The sequence below is a fragment of the Channa argus genome, chromosome 1 (assembly GCF_033026475.1).
Source record: "Channa argus isolate prfri chromosome 1, Channa argus male v1.0, whole genome shotgun sequence".
NCBI classification, from domain to species: Eukaryota; Metazoa; Chordata; class Actinopteri; order Anabantiformes; family Channidae; genus Channa; species Channa argus.
Window position 1 is genome coordinate 34,619,046 of NC_090197.1, and position 27,129 is coordinate 34,646,174.

Below are 27,129 nucleotides of genomic sequence, written 5' to 3' on the forward strand. Positions count from 1 at the left end.
AAATTCAAGGTTTATTACTCTGACAGTGTAATAGGGCTTTATCTCAAAATTCTCTGGGAAATGGGGGGGGGGGGTACCATGTGTCCATACATAAACAAAAGCAGACACAAAGAAACAGCTTCTTTAACCTTTTTTTAAGCATACACAAGTTGTTTCTGACTTTTAGGCTCAGTGGATGGGATTTCAATAATGTCAATATTTATTTCCGCTTGACTTTGACTTGTTTATTGATGCATACAAATGAACAATCATACACATGTATACACACAAAATTACTGTATTTAACATTAGTCACTTTGATGCAATTAATTCAAATTTGTAAACTCCTGCTGTTAAAATTCACCACTGATATGACAACGGACCTTTGCTCAGACATCAGTAACATTTATCTTTCACATTTCTTTACAGATGCTTGATGTTTTCTTCGAGCTAACCACTATCCATTAAATACACCAGTTAACAGCTGTACATAGGCAAAGTTTGTACAACGTATCTATTCCAGTTATATCTCAGTTTAATTTTACAGTCTTAGTTCAGTTTACAGATTTATGTTCTCAGTATAACATTATCATGGTTGTGAAGATGGTTATGAATATAAAAGACCACAATATAAAAAATGCACACACTTACTTATAGGACTCCAAACCTGTTTCGAATTTCTAAAGTCACAAACAACATAATATGTGAAGGTAAATTAAAATTTACATTTCTGGACAATCACTAAGTTTATAATCTATATAATTTGTTTTATAATAAACAGAGCTGACCGTGTGTAGGAAACGCAAAATTTCCTTGTGTATGAAATAACATTTCTTATGCAACTGTCAACAATTAGACAAAACTTAAATCAAAACCATTTTAGAATGAAACAGGATACACTATGTAACACTGAGGTGTAATCATTTGCTGTATATATAAATAATTACAAATAGAAACAATGTTTATGTTGCTGACGGAGGCACAGATGATTAAGATTATTCCTAAACCTTCTAATGAATAAATGGTATTGTTTTTAACCTTACTTTGTATATAATGAGGTCATCACTGGAAAAAGTTAAGATAACTAAACATGGAGGGATTTTACTCTAGCAAAGTTTATTTTAAATATTTCATTAACTGAATATGAAATGTCTGTAGTAATAATATTAAATGGAAGTCATTTCACAAGTGGGTGTTGAAATTGTGGTTCAAAATCCTTTTAAATTAATATTATTTAATCAACACCTATCAAATAGTTTCAACATAATGCTGAACATCGTCACCTTTGTGAATGGAGAATTTGTTGCAGGACTGCTATATTGAGGTGCACTGCTTTTAGCTTGATGTACGTAATAAACTTCCAGATGAGTTTAGTCCATATGTTCCCATGACCATTTCATTGGATTATTGTTGTCATAAAATCCTTGTGCAAATAATTGTGTGCTTACACTTGTCTCAGTAGAAAAACATTAGCACAAGTTACACTAACAGCAGCATCCTATTGGTACCACAAAGGTGTAAGACGAATCTCAACTAGTGTGAGAACACAGGAAGCTTAGCGTGTGCATGTGTGTACTGAGGGACCTGGAGAGCTATAGCACACCAGGTCAGGCTGGGTTTACATGCCTGACACACTGTCACAGATACCCCCGCTGCGTCCGTCACTCAGCACATACTCACATAGGCCCAGACAGTAATGTACAAAAAACACACACACTCATAGGCACAAGTGTACACTTGAATGTGAACACCAGCACCTTCCAATCAGTGTATGTCAGTAAAAACATTAATCACAGACGTGCTTTGGACTCCTGAAAGGTTTCTTTCTTAATCTAATCATACAGTTTTAGCTTGTTGTTTTTATGAGAAATATTTAATCTCTTTGAAAGATAAGCACTTTGAAAACACCCTCAAAGTTAATAATCATAGAGATCTGACTTTGATACAAAGAAGCACATTTTACTTCAGCTGACGTATTACAGTTTTTTGGGTTCAAGTTCTTTCTGTTAGCCAAAATTATAATTACATAGACAAACTGATTTTACATATTTTGTGCTTTAATAAAGGTTCTAGATACTAAAAAAAAAACACAGAAAGTTCATGAAAGTTTTGTTTACAGGCCTCCAGTTGATCATTTTTATCATGGTAGTACAAAAAGATGCACATGTGATGACTTTTTTCTCTCTTTTCTGCCATCTTTATCTCATTATACAGTACATACGCAGATAAAGATTGACAGTTTCCTGCTAGAGATTCATCCTTGGGCTGTGACAATGGCTCTGACACAAGATACCTATCCAAACATATATAGATTTTTTTTATTCAGCTTGTACAATATGTGGGAACCGATACACTGAAGACACTGATCCCATAATAAAAGACATGGGACAGCCGGAAATGTAAAACAACCTTCTGCAAAACCATTGTGTCCCTGTTTAAAACATCTGCACATGAGTTAGCAGTTTTTAAGTACAAACACGAAGTACGCCTAAATATTTTGGCTCTTAATCATCTTGCCAGTTTGTGTGTACCTTCTGAGTCCAGTACAGAAACTGACTTAAGTTCCTTAAGTTAAAATATAAAAACACTATATTAGTGAATTTGTATGGAAGTATCTGACCATGCTACATGGATGGGATACTTAGCTTGAGCCTTTATTGATCTGGAGACCATGGGGGCTCATTAGATAAAGTGTTAAGTGGACATTGCAGTGGTAATTTGGTCTGGCAAGCAGTCCACAAGCTGGCAGCGGCACTTCAAGTCAAGAGCTGCCATCTTGTTAACATGGATTTACTCATCAGCAGATTCAGATGGATTAAGACATGCTTCACACAAGCATCTACCCAGCAACATGTGTACACAAACACATATGCACATATGCACATTTAATCATTTGGCTGTTTCAGCACAAAGTACAGATCATTGACAAGTGAATAATGGTGCTGATGATGTGTTTTTATATGCCAAAAATAAATAATAAATAAGTAGGAAATAAAGGCCTAAACTGCAAATGCTTAGACTGACAGAATATTCAATTATACATTTAAAAAAAAAATAACAACTAAATAATGTAGAGTAGAAATCACCCTTTTTTTACAAAGTGAATTGGACCCCTCTCACTAGTCTTCTCCCACCTTTACCACAACCTACTCCATCTTTCCAAAGAGCCACATTTGGCCTCACCCTGTCTCCCACCCACAGCCTAGCAGCACACACACACACACACACTAACTTTGAGGGCGAGCTAGCGAATTCCTGAGGGCTATCGGGTTTCAGGTTGCCTTGGCGACTGAGCACGGAGGCAGATCCATTAATCATTGAGAGCAGTTCACTCCAGAGTGGAGGTCAGACTGATTGCTGTGGATAGGGTATCATCCCAAAACACACATACACACACATGTACAAAACACTGGCCAAGCACCTTGATTTAAATGAAGAAGATTGGTCCACCTCCTCTTTTCATGACTTCAGTTGCTCTTATAAAATACACAAAGGATGCAGACACACCAACAAGCATGTGTGAGTAGAGTGTGTGAACAACTACTGTAATATTAACATTTACAGACCCCACTTTACACTAGCACTTGCATATTTTCTTGTAGCTTTCTCTTTCTTTGGCATTCGCTGTCTCAACACACACACACAGACACACACATAACCTCTCCCTCCAAAGTTGTCTGGGCATCGGGATGGCCGTGGCGGTGTCATGTGACGTGGCTGCGTGGAGCCGAGTGGATTAAGAGATTGGAGCTCTCCATTTATTTTTCAGGGACCCGGCTGAAACATTATACCTGCACAGGTGTCTAGGAAAACTGAGAGAGCAAGGAAGGAATAAAATGAGAGAGAGAGCTAGAGGGAGAGAGAGGTGGAAGAAGGGGGAGAAAATGGGCAGAAAGGGAGTCAGAGAGAAGTTATATAAAACAGCTATTAATTTCCTCCAGCTGCATATCATATCTTTGTATCTACATCTTTTCTGTTTTTACATTTCTTCTTTATCTGCTGCTACAGTTACTCATATTCCTGCAGTATTATGTATACATTGCAAGGTTGTAATTAGACTGGGATGCTGTGTGAGATAAGTGTACCGATGTGGTGTGCCATTTTAGTGGATCAAGTATTTTCCCCCATACACAACCATACTGGGGTAGCACATATCTTGTGTATTTTTCCAAATAGGCATTTAATAACAGATATGTGGTAGATATAAGGATGCAGTAATTACAAAGGACTTGGAGGCACTCTGATGGATGAAGTTTTGGAGATTGAATGGATCTTTGGTTTTGGTCTGTAGAGGTGAACCGTGTTAATCTGGTGAACGAAAACTATGAAAAAACATCCACAACTAAAGGTCAAAGAGTCAGTCAGCCACAACAACCACATGTCCTTGCTGAAGTACAACTGAGCAAAACCTTGAACCTAGTTGACAAAATCTAGTGTAAGACGCTCTATGTGTACTTGGATAATGGATTAAAAAAACATTTTGGATGACAGGATAACTAAAATGTGTCTCAAATAGGGCTGTTATTATAGATCGCATATGAACCTCTTGAATGTTTTACCCCTAGAAGTGAGATCACGATTCCCACCCATTATTCTTGGAAACAGGATCCGATGGACTGACCTGGAACTTTCTATAGGAGATATCTCTAAACAGAGAGCAGTGTTGTGAGCAACGGTGTTAAGAGATATATGGAGTTCCAGTGTAGCTGTATAGAAAGTGAAGCAGAAGGTTTTTTTGGTGGTGCTATAACTCCTGTATAACATGGCCATATGTGGTTCGGGGGTGTTTAAAGAAGGATCATGTCGCTAGTCTAAAATGGGTTAGAATCACGACACATCAAGCTGACCTGAAACAAATAGTAGTAACAAAAAATTGACAGGTTATGCAGTTTCAATTGGCCCATGTCTTCTGCTAAAAATTGTGTTTAAAGATGCAACCAGCTGAATCTTGACATTCACTTATGTTCTCCAACTAACAGTTTAACCTGTTTAATCTGTCCTGTAACGTGCCTGCAATACAAATTGATAATGCGTCGTCAAAAGAAGCAACACATTATCTTTATTTTGCACTGGTCTTGTCAACTGCTGGGCCTTTTGAAAGAGAGTTGTCAAGGCAAAGTAATGATTTGTTAGACTGTACACACACTCCAAGAGAGTTATTTAATTCTCTGTCCCAGATTCAGACGTCTGAACAACCTCCTATTAAAGGGATCTAACAACTGATGAAACTACAGTTAATTGCCCAAAGATAATACAGTATAACCATAGCTGTCCAATATATACTGTGGTGCTCATAGAAGGTCATTCACACACAAACACTTGCATGCATATCTATCCTTAATGTAGTTTGTCGAGCATGATTTATGGTTCCCTGGGAAACCTAATGTAGATGGTCACAAATCAGCATGACAGTGAAACGAAGAGCCACATGAACATATAAACACACATGCACTTGCATACACCAAATCTGTGCAGATTTGTGTGACACACACAGAAACAGAGGCATAGCCATGACTCATTTGTGCATGCATGTACATCCAAACACACACATACACACACAGGCACATGCACATGTGAAATATAGATGCAGCCACTGCACCACTGAACCAGCTCCCAAAGGTGCCCACTAAATTTACTGGCTCCTCTAGCCACTTCAAAAGCCCTCTATAACTTAGAGGCCAGACAATTTTATTGTTTCATGCAAGAAAGGATGGTTAAAAAAAAAGAAGCAAGGGAGAGTGAAGGAGTGAAAGATAGATGTACTAGGAAAAAATGAAATCCTCCTTTGTCTCAGGTAATTAAAATTCCTCTAGTTGTCCGCCACGTGTACGCACATGTACATAAATCTATATATGACTAAACAAGCACATAGCAAAATGTGTATGGTATATTGAAAAGTATTGTCCATAAGGACTTTCATACAGCTTTAACTTAGCTGAATGGTCATGTTTAACTTTTACCCATGGACAGAACAAAATTTAATAAAGATTTTGTTCCTATGCAACTAATCTTCTAATGCAATTACATTGTGCAGTAAAGTAATGACTGAATTATCAAGTTCCGAAGCAATGTGTTTGTGTGTGTTTAAGTTCAGGCAAGAAAAGTACTTAGCTTAGGGTTAGAGACAGATTGTGATTTATTTAAAAGCAAATCAACACTTGTATGTGCAGTAACTTAAATTCTTCTCTGTTAAGCCAGTGCTTGAGCTTTCACTAACCCCAACCATCTGCTGTGAGTGCCTAAACACAACCAAAAACAAATGCTACAGTCAGATGTTGTACTGATCTTACTCATCTTAATAGAAAACATAATCTTGTTATAATTACATTACCCAGAAAAAGGTCCAACTGTACCCCTCTTTCTCTGCCTTTATTCTTAAACCATTCTGTGAGTTTCTGCCTCCAAGCTAATAATGTAACTACCCCTCTGCTCAAGGGTATGAGGCCGTGAGCTGGTAGCAGAACTTGCTAATTGAAACATTGCAATTAAAAGCTTTTGCTTCTAGCACTGCCGCCATGATAAACGAAGGTTGTGTGTTCCTGCCATTGGCTCAATTTTGGGACAGGTCTCATTTAAAAAAAAAATAGCTATGAAGAAGCAGGCTTTTGCAAATATCTCTAAACTTATGTCTGTGCTGCCTTTATATCAACGTTAGGCAAGGGGGGGGGACCCAAACACGTGTGCAAATACTGTTTTTGGGTCTGTTTATAAAATACGTTTATGTGTCTGTGGTAAAAACTTGCAGCTTTAATGTTTTGAATTACCTCGTCATATGGTTCCTGCCCTCTTAACTTTATCGGTAATCAAATACATTTGAACCTCAGTCGTTCAGGTAAACGGTAAACCCCTAACACACACACAGACCCAGTGATGGGTTAGATGAGACTTTGTATTTAGCAAACTGAGCTTCCCGGCAGGTGGTCTACCAAATGTTATCTTATTAACCTCTGTCCTCATACACCTGCATACACATGCATAGACACACACAGTCCAATTCAGTAGGTAACTGAGCAGAGGGGATCATTTTGTGATAAGGAAACCGCTGACTGTAGGACATTGATTTACTGGCAAAATCAACCTAAAGGAGAACAAAGACACACACACACACACACACACACACACACACACACACACACACACACACACACACACAGTATTTGTATTTTGCGTTTTAGTTTTTATCAGTAAACTTTACTGCATTGCTTTTATGTTTCTTTTTCAGAGCAATTGTTGTTGTTAGAAACCTGGATAGATTGTGTATGTGTGTGTTTGTGTCTGAGTGGCTGCTACAATATCAGTGTCAAATTAAAGAGTTGACCATCTGCTCTTTGTGATGGCTAAAGCAAAACTCCCAGCATATAGTTGGTGGTCTCAACTTCAGTCACCACACAAATTGTCTATCTAAGTTTGTGCGTGTGTGTTTGTGTGTGCTTCATAAAATTGACATGTTGTTGTGTGCAAGCTGCAGCCCACCAACTCAGAAAACCCAGATGGGTTGAGGGATCATATTCTTGATTAAAAATGACTGAGTGAGTGCCAAATTCTTCTGTGTGTGTGTATGTAGTGTTTTCATATTATTGCATATTATGCGTATATACTCCCATATGTTGGTTTTGTACCTGCTCACACACGGCGTTAGGTAAAGCGTGGTTCTTATGTCCAGAAGTAACTGATAAATTCCAGATATCCTACCCACCCTGCGGAAAAGCTGCTCAGATAGAAAGAGAAATGTGGACAATTGGCGTGGGGCACATATTCATTATATGCAATTAACCTTTAATTAAGTAGTTGGAGGTGAGGCCTCAAAGAGCCGCAGAGGAACAATATGCTGTCTGTTCATTTACTGGAGTGTTATGGTCATGGATTCTGAACCCGAGTCACTGCCTGATGGTTGATAAATAAATGTGGCTTTGGTGGGCACAGTTCATTTTAGAATTAAAGAATAACTCATCTTTGTGGGCTTTACAGAAGCATCTTTGACCTGAGAGCACTGTTCACTTTGATTCAGCACTTTTCGTGACTGGCTAATGCAAGCATTGCACAAGTTGCAATCAAAAGGACAATCATGCTTCCTTTATGATAAATAAGCATGCACTTGCTTTGTACTAAGTACCTTTTACAGTTCTTGATGATGATGATGGCAATGTTGTGTGTACATTTAATACTCAACCAGTTGCCAGATTTCCATTAAATGTACTTTGGAGGACCTCAATGGTAGCTGAGTAGGTCCTGCCATTGCCATGTAACGGCAGTATCTCAACATCTAATGTTTGTGTTTGCTCATCGACTGCTGTTGCATGCTATTTTCCCTCACTCCTATCCATCCATTCTGTCTGCAGCTCCATCGTCTACCAAGAAATAGAGGCAAAAGGCCAAAACCAAAAAGTACATTAGTGGTGTGCAGTAGATGAATCACTCTTGGCCTTTTTATTTAACCCTACCGTCCGTCCAAATGATTGGCTATATCAATACTATCTAATAGACATTTGTTCATCGCAATATCTCATAATATCATTTTATTTTAGACTGAATAATACCCACTTCTAAGTGCCACCGTCAGAGCAAATACACTGCCTACTGTGACATGTTCTCCAGTGTTTTGCACTCCATCTGACATTGACACAAACATGCTGGCCGGTATTCATTTCCTATCAAATATCCATGCAATAAACGCAAGTATCTTTTCTTTTTGCAATCATGAGATCTGCTGTAACACTCCCATTTGCAATAGTGTGTATGCATGCATTGTTGTATTTTCATTTCTTCAATGAAAACATTGTATTATTTTTTTCTGTAACACCAGAAGCTAACAGGAATGTCAGTCACTGGTCATTTCTGTACTTATATTTTGGATAAAATCTAGTCTATGGTGAAAGGGGAATCACATATACCTTCCCTTTTAATTGAACTAAATATCTTTGGTTTAGGTATGACTAATTTTTTATCAATTCAAAATGAATTTAGAAAGTTTACCGTCCTACTGAACTCACTTGATTCATTTCCTGTTGCAAATACTCTATTCCTGTGTGAAATCTATGTCTGACACAGTACCCGGTAAATCAAATAAAGTGTACTATCGACATCTCATATACCTTTTCTTTCTTTCTTTCTTTCTTTCTTAAAAAAATCAACCTGTCTCTGGTGGTTTAGTCCCTGAGATGTGACTTTTTACAGCAGGTAGCATGGACAGGAGATGTGCTCTATTCCTGTCAGATAAATATTTGTCCTTTGCTGCCCTGCAGATAACTGCACCCACTCCTTTGACTATTTATTGCAGCAGTTAACTCCAAGTGCTCTGGTAAAGAGTTTCAGCACCTGGTGAAGCCAGGGATGTAGCAGAGAACCATACCCCAGATCTGATACAACATTGCAACACATAAAGGTACAAGGATGAAAAATAGCGCAAGCAGTCTCACCAGGGTTAGAGATCAAAATGTGTGTTTGTGTGTGCATTTTTGGTTTAGTAGTCTGATACCAGATTGGTTCCATACTGGTGTTTCTGTGGATTTTGGAAAGATAATATGCCCTCCTTTCACAGTAGTGCTTCAAAGCCTCTATCCATTCAACTGATGGATGTTGCCCAAGAGATTCACAACCTGCCACTTCAGGAGAGTAGAGAAAACAAAAGAAGAAAAGAGAAAGGAAAAGAAGACAAGGGAAGAAGAGTAAAGAGATCCTAACTTAACAAAACACAATGTTACTAAGATTGTACATCCAGCAACCTCTCTGCTGCTCTATTCTATTTTACTCTTTTCTATTCTTTCTGTGACACGCAGCTTAGTGTTCGTTTTCTCTTCCTCATTCCAAGAGAGGGATCCATCCCTCAGGTCACAGACTGTTCAAAACAGCCTTTATTGTAGCACACTGTTTCTTTTGATTACAGGAAGGTCTCACTTTACCCTACCACTCCATGGCTGAGCATATTGTATTACTGGCTGTACTGTGAGTGCATGTTTGTGTGTATATCTGTGTGTAAATATACATGTATATGCAGATTTGTATTCTGGCATACTGCGTGTGCATTGTTTGTGTTTCAACCTGGGGTCTTGTCTTGCATGAATCAAGCTGTGTCAGTCCTATATTTCCTTCATTTTCTCCTTTAATTTTGGGCTTGTGTTTACCCAACACTCGTAAATTAGGCACTGAATCATGCTCAGTTGATCAGTTTGTCTTCTTTGAAACAAATATTCTCTGTTCATTTCCAGGAAATTTCTATATTGTAGGAATCTGCTTTGGGTGAATATCCTCTCCTGTTAAATGTTGTTTGCATTCTGGGAAAAGTTTAAACATAGAGCAAAACGCTTTCTAAATGTAACTGCTTGTATCTAAAGTGAGAGGCCATCAGTGGTCAGAAATAGCCCTCCTACCTGTTTCCAAATTCAGATCACAAACACATTTAGGAATGCTCAAAAGCTGAGAATAGAGTTCTATAATGTTTAATACATTGAATCTGACTGGCCATGAAAACCCTGCTGTCTGCTCTATAGGGGTCAATCAGGGGTCAAGGGTCCAGCCCCTGATCCAGACAGACGGCCTTGATTTCGTGTTTTTTGCAAAACACAAACGAGTGAAATTCAAACTTCAGCAATGTCAACTTCCCTCTGCAGTGCTGTCACTTACAGCACAGGCCTCAGTGAGTGGAGAGAGAGGATATATCCTGTATCATTTCCTGTTCTGCCAAGCTATGTCTTTCTGACCTTGTTGATGATATGCCTCCATGCTTCTCAGTATCCTCTCACTGGCGCTTCTCTACTTGATTCTGTCTCTCTGTCTACCTGTCTTTCTCACTGATGCTCTTTGTATGTGTCTGCCTCCCATTTTGTCTGTGCTCTGCTTGTTTCCCTCCATCTTTATCTCTCACTTCTTCTTCCAAACACCCATGGCCCGTAGCATGCAGTAGAGGGGGGCTAACGGTGGGCTGAGGCGGGTGTTTTTGCTCCCCTTTTTCTCCAGGCTGCATGCCAGATTCCGCCTCTCCCTCTACATCCATTTTTGACCACACAGTCAAGAGGGAGTGTTTTCTGTTGCTCTTGGACACCACTTTCAAAAACCCATTCCTTCACCCCATCTGCCTGTGCTGCACGTCTGACGAAAACTCAGACCTCTTTTTTCCAACCAGAAGTGCTAGTTCTGGCATCAGGAACAACCCTCGGCACCCGCCTTCACACACCCACGCCTCCACACTAAAACACCAAATATTTCATGTTCGAAGCAGGGACAAGGAGGCAAGAGATGGGGAAAAAATGAGATATGGGATATTTATGAAAACAAACTGGAAAGGCGCTTTGACGAGCACAGTTTAGATTGTGGGTATATACCAACAGGAAAGGTGAGAGGCAGGTAAATGTAAACGTTCATTACATTACCATCGACTGCTGGGCCTCTGATGTATTCTCCCTGGTTTCTTAAAAGCTCTCCTCTGACCAAAGTCTAGCTTCTTCTAGTTCCACACAGAGCTCTGGGAATTTATTCAATTACCTAAAATGATCACATAAGAAAAAGGGCTTTAGAATTTGCTGAGGTGCACAGGATAAGGTTTCAGAGCTATCTACAGAATCTCTTTAATTCACCAAAAGTGTGTGTGTTTTAAAATGTTAAAGTGCCTTACAGCAGCTTTTTTGCTGAGTCCATTAAAAGCCCCCACATCCTTCTTTTTGTAAACAGGAAAACTTTTTGCTATATTAGAGCGGACCAGTGAGCACTGATGTGAATAATATAGGAATTATTGATGTGTATTTGGATGGTTTTGGTGTTTAGTTTTAATTCTTCTATTTTTTCTGACTATTATTGTCAGTTTTATTGTATTTATAGAATAACGTATTTTTCTTTTATTAGAAATAAGGCAAGCTGTTTGAAATGTAATATTTATTGTTATCTATTGTTTTCTAAAACATTTATATTTGTATTCACATATTTTAAAAACCTGCGTCTGTCCAGTATAATTATGTAGTTCAATTTGTTTTAAAGTTGAATTATCTTTGTGACCTCTCCTTTACATACACATTCACAAAGAAAACCTTACTGGACTAACTGAAACATTTTGTACTGCTCTCTCTGCTATGTAGATTTTTTTAGGAACGTGCCAATAATTTTTTACGTTTAGTCTGCAAAATGGCAGAAGATAATAATATAAATTGCAGTTTTTCACAAATACATTTTCTGAAGTTCTTGAAAATGCTGTTTGAACATCACACTAAAACCCTAAAAAACACATTTAAAGGAACAATAATGCAAAGAACAGCAGCAAAATACATTAAAAAGCTATTTGTTTGACATGGTTAGTTAAAAACTGACTTTTATTAGGTTATTAATTAATTAAGTGGTTAATTGATTAGGCATTAGTTGTTTACACTTATGTCATAATTGTGTTTTTAAGACTTGACAATTTACACGTAGTATCCCAATATGAGATGAGATGCTTTTCTATCTGACACATACCTATTCATTTTAGTGAGGAAATGTTATAGCTTTTCTCTGACTGAAATTCTAGCAATTAATTTCATGGTTTGTAGAAAAAAAAGAAACCATCTGTGAGAAAATACAAAGCATGCAAAACAACTTGTCTGTTGTCTCGTCACAGATCCAGTGTGGAGCTTTAAGACTTGGTCTAAATTGAGGTTAAAGAGTATCTTTTCACCTTTACGAGACTTGGCCTCAGCATGGAAACACCACCCAGACAACTACACACACGCATGCACACACGTTAAAATCCAGGCGTACACTAAAACACAGTGTGCCGTGTTAATGAGAGTGTACTCTCCTTCTGTTTCACTCTCTTTTCCGCCCCATCAGGGAATATAAAGTTTAACAGGCCTTTTGCTATCAGTGACCCTGGGGAGGAAACATACTCACCACTGAGGAATACTGCTAATTATCCCAAACTCTGTGGCTGTCTGTACTGGCTGTGGATGCAAAGCATTTGTATGTTTGCTTGTATGTGCCCTTTTGCATGTGCTCGCAACAGGTTTTGAGAGAAGGGGAGAGTGTATTTTGTGTGTGTGTGTGTGTTTAAGAAAAGGTTGTGCTGGTAGTTGGGTGTGTTGGGGTTGCAGGCTAATTTATGTCAGCACTACTCCCAGATTTATTGATGGTAAGGTAATACGAGAGATCTGCTTCTTCAAAAACTCTCTGTAGCTCCCCCTCTGCTCCACACACATACATTTATATGCACACACACATCATAATGCCCTCCACCTCCCCACCTATATTGTACAACATGTCTATCTTTCTCACCAAATCTGACTGTAACTGTAGAGGCCATAATGCTGCTGCGGTGCTAGCGGAAAGGACATATGGTCAAATACTGGAGGGTGTATTCTCTATCTTGTACTCACTCTCTCCCTCCAACCCACACACACTTGCACTACAAATAAAAGAAGTCCCGAAATCTGTAGTGACATCAGAGAAAGAAAATGTCCTTTGGAGGGAAAGTGAATTTACCAGCTGAGGCAGGACAATAATTTGCAGGAGACTCAAATGGGAATATTAAGACAAGGAAGGAAATGTCTAGTAAATGTTTGGAAGCAACTTGTGTCCCTCTGCGTCAAACCCACATGACTATATTTTGTAGTACTTGTGTTTGACGTTTAAGTACAGTAGTATTTTATTAATTCTTGAACACTTGGAGAGTTCATATTTAATCTTCTATTTATATATTTGATGTAATTTTCAGCAGATTGTAAGCAGTGATGTGTCCTCCTTATATCCATCCCATACTTTGACTTTTACACACTTTATAATAGTGAAAAAGCTCAACCCATATGCATATTCTTATTCACTGCTAATATGTCTTTCTGTTTGCATAGACACTTGTATCTGTAATAGGCCAGAGTGCCTTTTCAATAGAGAAACAACTTCAAAGTTGTAAACCAGAATGCTCAGTATTTTTATATGCAGGCCTGGGTTCTCTCTCAGCTGTTGTCGTTTCAAAAGAGCTGAAGGCATATAAACGCCATGTTAGAGTTATTATGTTCATCCAATCTGCTTCAGCCTTGCCTTCACTGACCCTCAAACTGTGTGTGTGTGTGTGTGTGTGTGTGTGTGTGTGTGTGTGTGTGTGTGTGTGTGTGTGTGGTCATTTGACAGAGCTACGGTGGAATCCGTTTACTCTCAATAATTTTGCTGTTCGGTTTTTGTGAGCCTGAAAGGAGGAACCAACATCCTGAATTTATTGGCCATTAGAGAACTCTAGATGTGTGTGTGTGTGTGTGTGTGTGTGTATGTGTGTGCGTGTGAGTGTGTGTGTTTCAGCAGAGGCAGTTTGTTTGGCTAAGTGAGGCAATTTTAGTCTTTAAGTATCTCATGTCACTTCCCCTCAGAAAAGGGCAAGTGATACAGGCGCTCCATTCTCAGCAGCACACACACAAACATATGGGCACATACATGCTGGAATGTGACTAGAATATTTGTTAACACAGAGGTTAATTCCAAAGGTTATTTAAGATTTATATTTAGGTGCTTGCTATGTGAAGTAGTCTAAATGCAAAAAATAAAAAGTGTGGACAATATATAATATTTAAAGTTTATTGCCTTTATGTATGAACTCTGTTGACTCACCAAAGGAACTAATATAACTCAGTAATGATTCATGTAATTGGAGTCCAGCCATCAAATCCCCCAAAAGAGACATCATCACAGGACACGTGCAGAGCTGCTCTTCCAAAGCAGCATAATTCCTTTTTGTCAAGTAAGATGTTACCTGATTGTGTTTTTTCGCGATGATCTATTAACTTGACCAGGCAGAAATCCGATGATTTTAATCTGTGTCTGGTGAGATCACCCAGTGTCCGCAGTAAAACTGAGATGTATTTGAAGAGCATCCGTCCATTAATGAGATGTGACACCTAATTTAACCAATGAAACAAAGGAGAAAAACACAAGTGTTAGTGGAGTAGAGCTGCATCTGGATTCACAAGCACACAACAGTCAACAACCTAAGAAAAGCTGTAACATTATGATATAGTAGAAATCCAATTTTTGTTTCAGGGCACTATAATGAACACATGTAATCATGTTTTCAATGTTTAATTATTAGCATTGATTTGTTTTGTATGATGCATTTTTAATCAGTTTTATACTGTTGTTAATAAGTGTTTAAAAGGATTCATTGGACAAGAAATTTTGTTAAAAGATGATATGATAGTCAAATTATGAAGCTATGGATCCACTAAAAATCTGTTTATGAAAAATGGAGCAGAACTAATTAGCCAGTTAATCATTTAGTCCTTAGAACATTAATCAGTATCTGTTTTGCTCATTAATCATTTGCATCATTTATCCAGCAGCCACGCTGAAGACGCTCAGGTTCTGGCTTGTTAACTTTTACGTTTACATTAAAGTTCCTCAAGGCCAGTGTTCTCACTACAACATGGTGGGTGAATGTGAATGTGTTTTGGAGCGTTTTTTCTGTCACTTTTGCTATGTAGGGCCTTCTCCAAAACAATATTTTTTTTATTTTTTTTTTTTGTGGACCGAGCCTGCGAATAATATCTGGGATTAGGTAGCAGCTGTTAAAGCATCACTTCCTTATCTATGGTGATCGGCAGGACAAATTTAGAAATGTCCTACCTCAATTTATCGGAAACCTGTGCCTCTCCGAACTGCATGTGTTTGTTTTCACTTATTTTCTTGTTTTTATATAATTACCAATTACATAATTATTCCTCAAATCAGCATTTTAAAAAATTATTTAAAATTATGATCGCTTCCATCCTTAATAATAAAATAGTATTTCCTAGAAACAGCTTCTCGTTGGCTATCTGCCCCCCCTTCCTTGTCTCACTGTCTTTGTCCCTGCTCTAACAACTCTCTTCGTCTCCCCCTGTTGCTTCAGAGGAAGATGAACTCTGAACAGCTGTGGTGCTCCCTGCCTGCCGTGAGTTATGGCAAGGTGCTGTCCTCTTGGCTTTTATTGATAATATTACACTGGCTGATGTAAATATGACTCTGGCTGCAACAACCCTGACTGCCTGTGTGTGTGTGTGTGTGTGTGTGTGTGTGTGTGTGTGTGTGTGTGTGTGTGTGTGTGTGTGTGTGTGTGTGTGTGTGTGTGTGTGTGTGTGTGTGTGTGTGTGTGTGTGTTGGTGGTTGAATTTAATATGTACCTGTAAGACAAAGTGGGGAAGTCAGGGAAATTCACTGTGTATCTGTGTTTGTGTGTCATATTCACTTCCTGACCTCAGGATGCTCCTTCCCAAGGTAGAAGCACGACGTCTGGCTACATGCAGTTTGCAGGAAACTCCAAGCTGAGATCAAACATGATAAATGCTCTCAGCCTTAAGTTGGCTAGAAGATCTTGCCCTTATGTATCTGCATATATTTTTTGTCTGCTTATGCTGAGCTGTGACTTCCCACTGTGCTATAAATAATATCGTTTTTCACTGAAAGGTGTCTGCACAGAATCATGGATGGATTTAGCTGCAACGGATTTTACGCATGTCGTTTCTCACTGCATTCCTCCTTATTGTGCATGTTTTCAGAACATTTCAGGCGTTCGTTATCTTTACTGCATAGAAACAAAAAAAGGAGCTACAAAGAAAGAGACTGTGATACTAAAATAACAGTGAGATTGTACGCACGCACACACGCACACACGCACACACGCACACACATAGTTCTGAGCCACCAGCTGCATTGTAACTGCTCATTACATTTTTGGTGCCCTGACCTGAAGGTGTAAATTCTACATTAAAGCCTCGTCTATTAACATGACTAAATTCCTCTGATGCTGTCACTACTGAAGATACATAACACACACACACACAAACACACACACACACACACACACACACACCTCTTATCCTCAACATCCATACACACAAGTAAACATAGGCATACATACACATACATATTCAGAAATGCACATGGAGGGGCCTGCAGCTGCCATACACCCACACACCCCAACCATGTCGTCCCCTCCCCCCCCCCCCCCCCCCCCCCCCCCCCCCACACACACACACACACTGTACCACATTCACTACATTCTACCATAACACAGACAGGCAGGAAGCAAATGTGTCATTTATTAGGGCCTGTTTCCAATCTGTGCTGATGATGAATATCTCCGTTCTCCCCTCATACTGCTCCTGAATATTCTGAAACAAAGGGCTCTTATGAAATTATACTGTCATTAGGGTGACTGCTCTGATTAGATAGTGAGACTGGATTAGCCATCTGCTTGGCTCTTAGGCAGAGGAATGATATGATCAGAACAAATTACCATGTCTCCCTACGTGATAACACACTGAAGGGTTTAGTTTCAAAATATGATATGCTTTATTCATTGGGAGAATCTAAACATTTCCTTGTGTAGTGGAATTTTTTAATACATTGGCTAAGACGTACATTATTACGATAGGGTCCTAGGATTTCAATAAAAACAAATTAGATTTACAGAGATCTTATTTCATCTAGCCGTTTTAAGGTGAAAATAAATGTCATTCTTAAGATGAGTTCTCAACCAGACTGGACTGAAGGTGAATGAGTCCGATAGTAAAATGTGGCAAAACATTAGATAAAGATTGTGAGATCAGATTGAATGTCAAAGAGCTACAGATGATGCCGCTTGCTTTTCTTAGCTTCTAAAACATGGCTGATTCAGCACTGACGGTACTGTGTTCACAATATTTAACCTGATAACATTTATAAGCTAATGAAGCAGCTCAATGTTTTCAATCTCTTTGTCCACATAAACATTTTCAATTTCCAGTCCCTCTACTAATGAAAGTCGTTCCACTTGTTTCCCCATATTTCATAGCTTAAAAGAATGGAGATCGTTGTGGGCAATGTGCTGGTGTCAGGAGTTGCCACTGTGGAATGGACATATGTAGCAATTTATCATTTGTCTCTCAGCACATGTGTGTGTGGCCCCACAGCGGGTATTATTGCAATTTGGGAGCAATTGACAGTAATCCCCTCTTTCTGCTTGTGTGAAAGCTCATCATCCCCCTGCACGCCGACAGGCACGTCTTCACTACAGATGACCTCCACAGCTCCGGCTCTTCCCAGACATTTTGTTGGTGGTCTGGAGAGGCCTTTCAGGAGTAAACCACTGCACTCTCAGCAAAACTAAACACAAATGAATCCTCGTAGATGCAGTGATTGCAGTTCTGTGCTGGACTATTCGGCTTATTTTATGACAGAGGAAGTATTACGGGTGCATTTGCTTTAACGATATACTCACTGATTGGTCAGTGAGGTTAGTGAAAAGTGACGAGTCAAGCATTTGTCTAGCATTTGTCCTGCATTGAGGCCATTAAACCATTGATCCCCAGTTAAGTAAGAATTGAATTATTTTCATACAGGATTGATCTTCGGTCCGGCTTTAGCTCAATTTTTAAGGCAGTCGTCCACAGACCACGGGGTCAGTGGTTCAAGGAGTCAAACCTGTGGTCCCAGTGGGCATGTTTATGCCCCTAACAATTGAGGAACGACTTGAAGAACGAGATGCTATTTATGGACACAAAAGTATCTTTTTTCTCAGTGGTCTTTGTCTTCTTTTCAAAAAGAGTTTGAGAAGCTAGCAAAGTGGCAACGCAGTATCAGCTGTTGCACATCTCTCTTGATTTTCTTCTTTCAAAAATCAAACAAGTGCAGTTCATGTTTGCATGTGTCTTGCTTTATACTTTAGGCCAGTGCAGTGTTGACTTTTTTGATAATTAACCGAGAAAGCAAAATGTTGACAGCAAATTTGTTTTAATTGTGTTCCAAATGAATATTTTTTTTCATTATGTTGATTTAAAAAATACTTACTACAGTCTCATGCTGCCATAAGATTTCTTTGAAATACTACTTGAGCACATGGAGAAAGTTATACAGTACATAATAAGACAAGCTGGCTTTGTTTGGATGCCTTTGATCCTAAGCAGGTTTAAGTAACCTGATTGTATTTGAATGAAGCAATCACAGAAGAATCATAGCAAAGCATGAATATAGTTTGTGATATTAGCTTGAGGGTTTCCCAAACCCATAAAATAATCACAGACTGTCAGAACTTAGTATATGGAAGGGATCTGAGGGATTTGAAGCAGCTAAAGAAGATAAAGAATGATCGAGGGACCTGCAGAATGTGCTTGAACTAAGTGAGGGACGGTCAGTTTACAGATATGCACTTATTACAGAGACATTATGAGACGTTTTATGTGGTTATACTGATGCATTTTCAAATGCAATGTGCTGTATTAACAAGGATGTTAAACTCTTTCTTTAGGTGAAAGGTTTTGTCAGGGAATAGATAGAATCAGTGGCATAAACAGCACCACTACACAGAGAAACTAAACCTTAGTAAAGTGTAATGATGCATGAGGCAGTTCTGAACCCTGAGCCCCATCTTTTTTCTCAAATAGCTGTGGTCGCCATATGCTCAGATCGACTATAATTGTTAGTTTCCTGGACAAAGTGTTCAGAGCTTTGCAGGCATTTAATATACCCTGCAGACAGAATTAAAAAGCAATCATGAAATCCAATTCTTCCATATAAAAACAAATGAGCAATGCGCCATGCCACCCTTCTATTTACAAAGCAAACATTTCCCTTCATCTTTACAATAGCTCATATTTTGTCTAGGAATGAGCGGAATACACCAAGAGGTTTGATGGATGGTTCGCTTTAATGAGAGAGAAGTAATTCAGGTGAGGAAAGAAGACACTTTATTAATGGGGCTTCTTATTGGCCTAAGTGGGGTTTTCAGAGATTGATTAACTAATACGCTGAATGAACACAAAAAAAAAACAAAAACGTGTGAACAGATAAAAGTGGGTGTTGTACTGAAAAGACAAGAAAGCAGTCGCTGTGATTCTGTGGTGGTCTGTGTTGTGATGACTGAATACGTCCATAATCAAAGTTAGTTGAAATTGAATCTGTCTGTTCATGTGCATGTTTCTTTTATTAGCCAGGCTAGTATCATGGTGTTAAGGATGCCAGTGTTGGTCGGTCCACTACCTGTGGACATTTGACATTTCTGACCTTTTATCCTTCGGTTTTGTGCTGTAGCAGGACAACCCAGTCCTTTTTAAATTATTCCTGTGAAATATCTCTGCATCTATATAATATGTACTGGCTGGATTGGCACCAGATTTTGGATAAATATGATTTACATTTCACAAATTATGACTTGGGTAGTTCCTTAAGGTTCTACTAATACAACTTTAAAAGCAAAGCAAATACAGTGTGTCATAACCCACAGTCAAAGCTCATGTCCCCCTCTAGATACATTGCAGTGACTTTGGTCATTACCTGTGGTTTAATTTAGTACCACCATTGGGCCAAACACCATTATATTTAATATAAGCAAATCTAATGATTTTTCCGTCAACTTAAGCAGAAGCCTTCATTGCTAATTAGCAGATGTTAAAGCTCAAAACTAAGATGTAAACATTAAATCTACACAACATCTGCATGTTGACATTGCCTCTTTATGAACATTTGCTCAAAGTAACACTATGTCCTCATACAGGCTTTTTTTTAACAGCATCATGTGAACTCACACATTTCCTTTAATTCATATGACACTAAAACAATACTGGTGTTTTTTTGGATTTGGGTGAAGGGTGTGCATTTAATCTTTGACATGGATTATGGTAGTCCTAAACAGATTATATTGTCAAAACCCGTTGCAAAATATTAATTGATGCTACATTGCATATTTACAGATATAAATTTTACAGTGCATGTTAAAAGATATTGATACTTTTTCATTCCATACACACACACCCACACACACTGGCGCTAAATAAAAAAAGTAAAACTCAAAATACCAGGACATGGTAAAACCAAAACACCAGTCACAACATCAAAAGTTCACTGTCAGTCATCTTCATGCCTTAAAAACATAATAAAGTCTCATGTATAATAAGACATTTCTCTCGAGTACAGTATCACTACAGCCACTGACTCTATCATGGAAATATTTACTGGCCATATGGAGGGTGACACAAGGTCAAGCCTATGTTTTAAGGGAAACCACAAAGTGTTGTAAAAAGCCTGCATACAGGAATGGATACAGATTCAAGCATTAGCACGTTGCTAATTGTTGAGGACCACTTTTAATAAATTCTTTCCTGACGTACGAGTTCCAGCACTGTAAAAAAGGAAGAATGTCGCACAAGGAAAAAACATTAAGTAATGCTGCAGACTTTGCTGCAAGTAGAAAGTCTGGATTGTATGTCAAGGAATACTGTTATGTACGATGTGTAATATTCTGTTAAGTTGGGTTTCGTGGTGAATCTACATGCATAGAAACCTGATTATCTGAGCCATGTTTTCTACAAACAAATAACATTTTATAAACCCTGCACTTTAATTACAGAGCTCTCAGTGGGCTAGTTGACATTTTGTTTTCTTGTCTCCTTGCTCCCTTTTGCTTTATTAAAACCAGTTTGCAAAATAGGTTCTGATCCCAGCTCTGACCCGAATCCATATAGAAATAACATTATGGTTTTATATTAGAGAACATTTTCTGTTTGTGTTTCTGGCCAAAAGATGCTTTCATTTGCTGTTTCAAATTTGACATGATCAGAAGCAATTGGTTATCATGATCTAATTATATGTCCCAGCCTTGTGCCTGCTTTGATGCTGAGCAGGCCGAGGTTTATCTGATCCTACATATTGGTCCCATGGTGGTTTCTTAGTTTGCTGTAACAAAATACTCCAGTGGAGCTGGTTAACTTCTAGCTAGGTTGGCAATTTTTTGCCAGTAGGCAGCATTGTAAAATACATCAACTGCTCCTGAAAATGCATTTAAATTGGCATTTCTTGCAAGACTTTACAAAGTATAACTTTTTTTAACCATAAATGCATCCAGAGTATGGGCTCAGACAACAGAAAATGCATGCACAGAGAGTCTGCACACTTTGCCTATACAACATTTACCATATTGCAGATGATGCCAGTACATTATTCTACGCTAGAGTGTGTTTGCAGCCATTTGAATCAATCCTACTGTGCTAAAATAAATCAGTGTGTGAAGTGTGAAGCTCATCTGCATGCTGCAGGTTTGACAATAGACAGGTCTGAAGGGATTTCACCATAAAGGTCCTGAACCGTGAAATATCTGAGAAGTGCTGGAACCCTTCTCCTGTCCAATTTAAAGTCGAATGCATGCTATACAGTTTTAGTGAGAGGAAACGCCTTGGCAGTGCATAAAGGGCTCAGTGTGCTGCTGAAATGACTGTGTGACTCCTGAAAATAAACAGGAATCAAATGGAGTGATTGATCGAATAAATTACAAGCTGACCATGCTCCCACTCTCTCGCTCGTCTCCCTCGGCACACACACATACACACACACAGCTACTCATCAGGTCTGGTGACCAGCCTTGTAGAAAAACACTTGTTACTGCTTGCTCCGGTGTTCAGGTCATCCGCAATTTGGGTGCAAGTTTGCTCAACAGCAGTGTGATAGTGAAAGAGGCCGCAGCCGGGTATTTGGTAGTCATGCTTTATGATTGATCATTGATGATTTTGCTAGTGGGTAATAGATGTATCTGCACATACTGTCCTTAATTGCAGGGCTTTAAATTTGTAAATTCCTTTACTACAGAGAATGTTAGAGATTTATTATTTATGTAGAAGATAATTTATTTATAGAGGATTATTTATGTAGAAGGAAATGCACCAAAAACTACTTTTAGCAAGCGGCTAGTTTCAAACTTATGTAAACTCATGATGCATTTTACATCACAGGTGACAGATTTTATGAATATATCCAAACACTAATGTATCCCAAAGTTTGTCTTGTTAACTGCATACAAAGTGTTTACTTAAAATGTAATTATATTTTTTGTATTGCGCTCCAACGTGAACAAGAGTGCAGTTATATAGGGCAGTGGATGTCAAATTTACAGGTAATTAGATTTTTTTAATATTCTGTCTGTATGCACTTCAGCCTTCAGCAACCCATATTAGCAGAAACCTGGAATTTATAAACTGTGTGTATGTACAAGACCATAATTTATTGAAGCTGGTACTATAAGTAAACTACGTATGAAAAAAGATGATTAATGAAAAAAAGACAAAAGCCAATTTGGTTTTTGATTGATTATGTTCAGCTTGGCATTTGTGCTGTGATGATCATCAACTGAAGCTGAAGTCTGACTCGCTTGTTAACAGCCTGTTAAATTGCTAGGTAGTGTGCAGGCCTGTGTATTCTACCGTGGGCTTGAAATATAAACTGTCCAATCTGATGAACCTGCCGACCGGTCAGAACTTCCTGGAAATGAAGACAAGACCCCCACCCACACACACCCTCTGCCCCACCCCTCCCTGCTGCTTGCCTGTGTGGTTTAATGAAATCTTCTCCTTGCTCTATAGGATAGCCCTGGCCTCTGGGGTAACAAGATAGATGTAAACAACCAATTATTGGATAGGCCCTCATTCATATCCCCTTAACCAGTACAGACACGGCGGTTCTGGCTTTAATAATTTCTCTCTCTCTGCCCAACATTTGGATGTCTGTCTGAAAGAATGTTACTCATCAACCCCTTGTTGCGCTTGTCTCAGGTCAGTGCATATAGCAGTCTTTTGGAATAAAAGCCACGTCCCCTGCTTCATACCCCCACACCAACACACACACCAAAACATACATCTTGCAATAATCAGCTCAATTAGTGGAGGGCGTAGTGGAGAGTGGCCGAGGTGAGCGGTGGGAGGTTGTGAAAATAGGGGGTATGGCTATTAGGGGAAACGTGATCTCCATTCATCAGCGGCCGTAATAATTACTGTTTCAGAGCCAGAGCTCTCTGATCAAACTGATCCCTGGAAACAAGTGGTTTACAAACACTGTCAAGAACCAGACACAGGACCCTGATTTGCCCTGTCACTGCCAGTGCACACGCTCAGCAGTTCTGACCATGAACAGCCCAAAACACTGAGGATTCTTTGTATTTGTTTTCATGTTTTAATTGCCTGCTCTACTCTTGTATTTGCTCTGCTTTAATACCTCCTCTTTGCCCACTTTCCTCATGATCAAGCTTTCTGATCAGATGCACTGTGGTTTGATAAGTATTTAGATATAAAGACTGAGTGAGCAGGTGTTTAGTGAGACATGTTGACATGATGAATGGCCCAGTTTATACAGGAAGGGATTATCCCGACCTTTTCATGTTAGTGAAGCAAAAATAAAATCCTAATTTAGCAGCACTTTATTCCACGGAACTCCCTCTGCATGGATTTCATGTTTGGCAATTATCACAAATAGGACGAGATGGTACTAGATAGTTATGTGTCATCTCATCAGAATAATATCTAATGAAACTCTGATGGCTCTTATAGATCCCTGACCCTACTTTGGTTATATCTGCATCCATCATCACCCCAAATAATCTATATGACTAACGACAGAGTCAGGCAGGGATGAACTCGGGCTTCACTTAACCATTGCTGACTGCAGAGGGCAAAGCATCAGTCCACAGCAGGACGACCCACTCAGTTGAAGCGGAGGTGAAGAATTTTAACAAAGAAGGGCCAAATCACACTGGTAAAGAGTGTTTTCAGTCTGTATAATCGAACCTATAAATTATGTGCTTACAACCTGAAAATAAGACGATGCTTAACCTCACTGGAAAATACTGTGACCACTGTGAGTGTAATTACAATACCTCTTTCACCATTGGGAGAGCTTCTTGTGTGCTTTGGGCTCAATTACGAGGCATTTAGTTGTTTGAGTTAGATGGTTGGAAGCGATAAGTTTTTATCTAAAATCTGTTTAAAATGTCACGTCTGTCAAGCTGTGTTTACAGGCGCTCCCAGTTTCACTCATTGGCCAGCTGCTCTGCGCTTTAGCTTACTCCGATTTTCAAAAGTTGTCGGAATCAAGGCCGACAAATGTATTTATTAATTTTATTATTGTTATTATTATTAATAATAATAATATTAATAATATTATTATATAGCGAAACGGATTTATTCTTGATGGAATAATGAGAATTTTCGCATATAAGCTGTCTATCTATAAGGTTAAACCGCTTCCTTGTTTTTCTCACTATCCATTTCAGGCGAGCCCCGGTCCCCTGATGATTACCATCAGTCAGGCTAATGCCGTAATACTCTGAGAAGTGCGCTTCGGGCGAAACCCAAGTCAATTTATTAAACAGAGGGAGAACACAACACGGAAACAGGGATCAGACTGCTCTTAGAGGAGTCCTCATCTCTGGTGATAACCTAACTTCCTAATTACACTAATAATTAATTTTAAACAGCCACGACTTAGAGGAGCAGCTGTCAATGTCTGACAGGCCTATACAATGAAAAACACTGAATATACCTGGAGCAAACGTGAACCTGATGATTTTGTCATCAGCAGATGGGGAATAATTATTTTTATGCCCCTGCGATATGATTTACGTCCTGCTGTGATTTAACTTTGCTGCTGGTATTCTTTTGCAACTTTTTTTTTTTGAAACATAAAAACAAGTTGTGTGTATAGATCAAATTACGCATAATAAAAGTAAAACCCTAATAATCATATCCATAAAATATATATCTTCTAGAGTTTGTAATATAATGTTATGAGAAAAAAAGGTGTCTAAACAGGCCTGTCTGTGTGTGTGTGAGTGTGTGTGTGCAGTTTGACACAGCAGTGTCGTGCGATGTGATACCGCGTGTGGGTGTAAATGACAGTCGTATATCTCTAATGAAGAGGTCCCATGGTGAGTGCGATAGGAATCTACCAACCGGTCAATCTTTAGCCCAACAGTCAATAATAAAGCACATGTCCGTCGTCATGACACACGTCTCCACACACCTGACAACAGCCCGACGCCACAGCCGCCCATACAGCGGTGTCTCCTGTGCTCATCATGTTGCTGCCACTTCCCTTTAAAGCCTCGCCGCTGCAGTCTGGACAGCAGTATCTTACAGCTCAAACTCAACATGTACCTCGCATCACTGTCTCCTCAGTGATTCATAAACCTGCCGTTGACACGTTTAACCTCTAAAATCCAATCTCTCACTCTTTCTACTTTGTATTCGTTGATTATCATGTTGTACTCATTACTGTGGACCCAGATCTCCTCGTCTAGTCCTCTTTTGTGATTTTGATGATCTCCGACTTCCACCTTCTCCACTGCCACACTAAACCCCGTCAGCCAGATGACTTAAATACAAATGGAAATTTGTGTCTCACCGCTGTTGGAGTTTTTCTTCCCTCCCGATGCCCGACAGACTTTCCTTCACTGCTCCCTGTCCAACAAACTACAGCAGACACGAACACTTCATCCAAACATTACACCGGCTGCTCACCTTGAGATTTCTTTGGCACTCTGCGCGCTCCTGCAGTCGCAGCCTCGCTCCTCATTTAGATATTCATCATCATAGTACATGTTATTACATGTCTTTAATTATAGACCTCATGGCATTATTAGACTTTCTAGAGCAACATATCAGCTGCATACCCAAAAATAATGTCATATAAAATGTGAATATAAAATAATTTCAGATCAAATTTAAAATTGATTGAATCATCTAAACCAGTCGCATTAAGTTAAGATAACAAACTCCTTTGGGAAGAGCTCTTGAACGCGCTCTTTACGCAATATATTGTTTAATTTTGTCTTCTGAAAATATTCAGTGCGTGTGCACATTTATACAGTCTGGGCATTTTCTTTCTCGTGCAGTTATTAGTCGACTTTTTTCTTACATGACCCGCTTTAAATATTTACTCTTTTACGTTAGGTTATTTCCAATCACCTGTGAAATCAATTTAGGCCACTGCACACAAAGGACACATCTGCTAACTGTTGAATTTATATTAATCGTCTCTGAATAATTGGAGATGAAAAACATCAGTCGTTGCCCTGCCCGACAGAATTTGTCTAATATTAGTATAATTTATTCTTGTTAAATATTTTAGCGGTCAGCTATTTTTGCGACCTTTTCGTTCAACGCAGCACCACTTGTTGTCAGCTGTTGTCATTTCATGTGTTCGAAACGAGGAATACCACTAACTCTAAAGTCCCAGTCGTTGAGGAAATCTTGATTGATTTGCGAGACCTGCCCGGGGCATGAAGACGTACTGCACCGGGCTCTGTGTGCTCTGGCGCCATCCTTCCTCCAGCTGCGGCATCAGAGCTATACCTCCTCTTCTCCTCACTCCCCTCAGCTCTGCGCTCTTTGGCTGGCCGAGGTGTCTGTCAACGGTGAAGGGAAAGGGGGGGAA

The 27,129-nt window shown here is 39.1% G+C and overlaps 1 long non-coding RNA gene across 1 annotated transcript; it reads right to left on the reverse strand.

Annotated features, from left to right (window-relative positions):
• Positions 1 to 209: 209 nt before the first annotated feature.
• On the reverse strand, positions 210 to 26,787 carry LOC137132588 (uncharacterized). The gene is made up of 4 exons (XR_010915146.1): positions 26,098 to 26,787; positions 14,678 to 14,822; positions 11,346 to 11,457; positions 210 to 3,828 (listed from the first exon to the last, which is right to left on the reverse strand). It is a non-coding gene; the product is annotated as an uncharacterized lncRNA (long non-coding RNA).
• Positions 26,788 to 27,129: the final 342 nt, after the last annotated feature.